This window comes from Xiphophorus hellerii, chromosome 12, assembly GCF_003331165.1.
Source record: "Xiphophorus hellerii strain 12219 chromosome 12, Xiphophorus_hellerii-4.1, whole genome shotgun sequence".
Taxonomy (NCBI): Eukaryota; Metazoa; Chordata; class Actinopteri; order Cyprinodontiformes; family Poeciliidae; genus Xiphophorus; species Xiphophorus hellerii.
The window spans coordinates 17,900,421-17,905,705 of NC_045683.1; positions in this window are offsets into that span (position 1 = coordinate 17,900,421).

Genomic DNA, 5,285 nt, shown 5'->3' on the forward strand with positions numbered 1-5,285 from the left:
GAGTCTTTTTTTTTTTTTGCCCCCCTGGATTTCTTGAAGAACAACTAAAAAAAATAAGTTTCCCAAAACTATCAAAAACAATGTATGTTTCTTTCTTTTTGCTCTGATTAGATTGGACAGATGATCGCTGTAAATCAGCTGTCCACAAACGAGATAGAGTCCCGTTTGGATGCGGATCTAAAAAATGTGGGTGAGCGTGTCCATGCGCGCGGTGCTACAGTCGTGCCTCGTGCCTGGTCTGAGTCATGAGATGACTCCACTCACACCCGCATCTTTACCTCCTATCTCTATAAAAACTGCAATCATCAAATCACAGCATGCAGGCTTTAAATTAACCAGGCATCTCTCTCCATCTCACTTTCCTTCTATGCATTTAATCTAAGGCTCCATTTCCCAGCACTAACTTCAAAATCAGAACCAGACACATTTTCTTACAGGACTTCGACTAAACTGTCCACAACACAGGGGCGGAAACATTTATAAAACACTGCATATGCAGTTTGAGATGTAACCGACATCATTATTGCACATTTATGCCACCCCTTGATACAATGGTGGCCTGGGTGTTGAGCCATCCCACCCATATCATGCACCACTGCTGTCACCAGCTGTTATAGTTACTAAGAAACACATTGGTAGTGTGAAAGTTGTGTTAAAGTCCTCATTTAGTTATTTAAGCAATTTCTGCTTTTTTTTGTCAGACTGGAAAATATTTAATGCATTCTATATTTCTAAATATTACCAAACATCTTTACTCCCACTACTGTGTCTTTGACAAGTGACAGATTTTATCATCAAGGAATAAATTGCCTTCTCAGTTTAGTCATTATTAGCCCACCAATTAACTGTAAAACATTGTGAGTTTAAAAGAAAATGTAAAAATGACCAAGCATGTGCAGCATATGAAGTAGATCTGTGGCACCACTGCTGTAGCTGCCGCTGGACGTTGCTGAGGGTGGACACCAAAAAGATTTCTGCCAACAACCGACCAGGAATGCTCCACACAGGCGCAACACTAAAACCTTACCCCCCACTTAAAATCTAAGTTTAGACAGCTCTGCTAAAATAACCAAGCCTTGACCCTTAGGATGGACGTTTAAAAAAAAAAAGACGCTTGTGTGGGACTCTTTAATAAATATACAGTGAAAGTTAGGTAAACCATTAAAAAGTAATTTTAAAAAAGCAGCTTAAGAGGGTCTGCAACAGATTGCAAAGTTTAAAAAGTTACACTTCTTTTTTCAACAATTTGTATGTCTTCACTATATAAATGCCGTGCTTTCTCTCTGACTCTTTCTCACAAAATAGTTTTCTACACAAAACATAACGTAAAACAAATGATTACAAACACCATATACACATCCTGGTAAAGATGAGCAAAGTTCCACAAAACAAATTCAATTTGAGTGCATTTATTTAGTTAAACAACATAGAAATGGTTTATCAGACTCAAAATCTGTTATTTTCCACGACAGTGGACTATCAAAGTTCCCACACGGAAATCCAGCAGAAAACCTCAGCGGTGAGTTGAAGAGAGGAAAACCAAGGAGAGGATCCAGAAGTCCAGATAATCCAGAGATTTTGCAAAAAATAATGATCCAACATCCTTCTCTCTCGATGACTAAAGAGCAACATATCCACTATGTCAGCTGCAAGATACAAACCATGCATTTTATTAAGTGGGTTAATATTTGTGCTGTGATGATTTTGTCAAAAACAAAAAACAATTTTAACATGGGAATTTCACCGATATTTCAGAACTGTTAGAAAAGATGCACTTTGTTTTATGGAGAAAATGAGCAGCACAATAATTTGTGGATGAAGATTTATATAACGCATGATAATTACAGGGTAACATCATGCAATGCATCACATAACACTAAATATCATCTTTGGATGAATCTGAACTATTTTTACTAGGTTTTTAAACATGTTTCTGTAAACTAACCACTGGAAAACAAAGCCTCAACTTGAACATGCTCCAAACCTGCTGACCTACAGAAACCAGCCTGTTAGCCCGGCGGCCGTCCGAAGTGTTGGACTGCCATCAGTTCTTAGTCTGGGACTAATTTTAGCTAAATACGACACCTTACTTTTATACTGAGCTTCTGACTCATCAGCCCCATTATATAGAAATGAGTTAACACAGGGCTCAGAAAGCCCTGTTTAGGCTTTCTGAGCAAAATGTTTCCTCATCAGAGGATTTTCTTGCTTGTTTACAATCGAGAGGATTTACTGCTTGCAACAAAGTGAAACGATAAACATCTTGAGGGCAAAATATTAAAATATTTCCCTTTGGCTTCATCAGTGTTCTCAGCCCTGATATAAATAACAACCAGCCTGTCCCGTTCTCAGAGAAACATCACATTAGAGCAGCAGTGCTGAAGGTCTGAGTCATTATTGATGACTTTTATCGTTAAGTGCCCATAAAGGTACGCTCAGCAGGACACTTCTGCTCTGATTGGTCGATGCCAGAGGAAGAGCTGGAGAGAGAAATAAAAACTAATTTAAGTTTGAGTCACCGGTGAGGCGAGGAGGTGTGAGAATGGTGGGCGTCTGAATGGAGGAGTCTGTCTGACACACGCAGATATGCTGCGAACAAAACACACACACACACATTTAACATTCGAAACAATGTGAGCATGTAGAGAAGCTGCTATGCAGAGGGACATTCAGGGACATTCTTGTGGGTCCAGCTGAAGAGTCCATGTGTTTTGGCAGCAGGAAGGGACTTCTGGTCACTGCGGCTGTTATAGAGGAGCAGCTGTTTAGCAGCAGAGTTTGATTCATGCAGCCTCAGCTCAATCTGTGAGGCGGAAATGCAATGAGGGACTCATCATGAAATTTCAATTAGCCTGTATAAAGTGTCACGAACCGACTCCTGGGCCACGACGTAAAGCCACAGAGACGCAGGATTTGGTCAAAAGAGGAAGAATACTGAGACATTGCTCAGCTATGTATGTAACCAAATAGATGGAGTGTATGTGTGTGTTTGGAGCGCGGTGAGGGGTGTTAATATACAAACAAGAAGAAAAACAGATGGAGAGACTGTGTTGCAAACAATAACCAAGGAAAGAGGGAACACAGACAGGCTCCTGGTCCTGATTGGGTCGTCCCTGTTAATCTTTCCTAAAATTACAGTCAGAAGTTTACATACAGTCACTTCATAGAAATTAGGACACCCTGCCAGCCAGAACTCACCCTGACATATTTGGACATGTGGATACTTAACATAATTACAATATGGAAGGATTCAAGCAACATAAATAAATAAAACAACCTTTGTTCTGATTAGCACACATACTAGCTAAGATCACATGCTAGGCTTGATTAGATTACTACTGCATTGTGAAGGAGCTTCGCCCTGTTTAACCCTCAGGCATTTAATGTGTTGAGCTCCAGACTGTTGAAGTGAGAGTGAACACCACAGTGAGATTCCAAAAGCTGTCTGAAAGACGACTGCAGTGGCTTATGAGTCTGTTGAAATCAGTCATTTTTCTGTCTGGAAAACTGTCTACAATTTGAGGACATTCAAAACAACTTTCAGCTTGTCTTTATCTGGCCGTTCATGCAATTTCACCTTGAAAGCAGCCGGTAAGAAGGAAAAACTAAAAGAAAACCTAAAAACAGAATCACAATAATTATATTCTCTTCACGTACACCTGCTGTGACACAACTGGGTGTTATTTTAACTGTTTTCAGCAAGAATAAAAGTCCAATTTTATTTGGACATGCCCACAGCTACAGCTCTAGAAAAAATGAAGAGACCACTTAAAATGATCAGTTTCTCTGAGTTAACTCTTTATAGGTTCATGTTTGAGTAAAATGGACACTGTTCTTTTATTCTATGAACTACTGACAACATGTCTCTGAAATCCCAAGCAACAGTTTAGTATTTATTTGCAGAAAATGAGAAATGGTCAAAATAACAAAAAGATGCAGTGCTTTCAGACTTCAAATAATGCAAAAGAAAACAAGTTCATATTGATTTAGAAACAACAATACTAATGTTTTAACTCAGGAAGAGTTCAGAAATCAATATCTGATGGAATAACCAGGACGTTTTCAATGAGGTTCAGTGCAATGGTCTCTTAATTTTTTTCCAGAGCTGACAAATAGTAAAGTAAATATTGAAGAAAGTTATAGGTCCTTCTTTCAGTTTTAAGTAAGTTATAATACTCAAATTGTTAAAAAAACATAATTGTTTCCATATAAGATCTTATCCAGCCAGTGTGTATAATTCTGACACTATGCGTGTGAAAGAAAATGTGCAATGACTTGACTCAACTTGTTTGATGTAAAATTGTTCTAAGCTGGAAATAGAGAAGCTTAAGTGCAATATTAAAACACAAAATTAATAATAATAATAATCTCTGAGTAGAAATGAAAGCAGCAGAACAAAGAAACCGAGACCCCTGACTGTCACACCAGCCATAAGATCACCTTCTCTGACTCAATAATGGCAAATGTTTTTGCATAATTGATAAACTTTCAGAGAACGAAGTCACATTTCTCTGCTCTAATGACCAGCGACTGACGTGAGTTCATTCCCATGCGGCGCTGATGCTGAGTGTGCACTGAAACATCCTGGGAGCAGCTACTCCTGACCCAACTCCGGGTCTGCACACTGATGGAGGAACATGCCAGACAGGCATGTGTCTGCCAGGAATCGCAGCAATGGGAACGTGCATATGTACACAGTATGTGCGACACATCCTGTGAGGCTAATACTTCAGAGCAAGGTTTCTCTTGGACCCAAACTTCTTCAGAGTCCTTCACCAGCAGAGCTGTGAGACGGCAGAGCAGACGGCAGACTAAACGGCGAGAGACGCTCTGAAGCTATTTTTGAGACGCAAGAAGAGGCAGCAATGAGTGTCTGTAAGCATCTCCTCCTCTTCCTCTCCCCCGTCACTTCAGCCATTCTGTAACCATAGAGACCGCTGGTGGCTGAGCAGAGGTTTCTCTCTGACACACATGTTGGTGTCAAATGAGGTGGCTGGATGGAAGCATGCACACAAAAGCACAAAGCTCCATTTAGAGACCGCCCCCCTGATTTTTCTGTGTGAAAGCTCCCTTTTTAAAATTGCACTGTACCTCAGGAACATATGACAGCATGTGAAATCCAGTCACATTGATGCTTGTCAGCGAACGAAGCTGTAATGGCTTTATAAACACCAGAAAGGTTGGGAGCAGAAAATTAAGATTTTAGGACTTATTAAAACACCGGTGCACAAACTGTGAGCTGTGAAAAGAGCAACGAGGGTGAGGAGGAAGTAAAGAAAAAAATG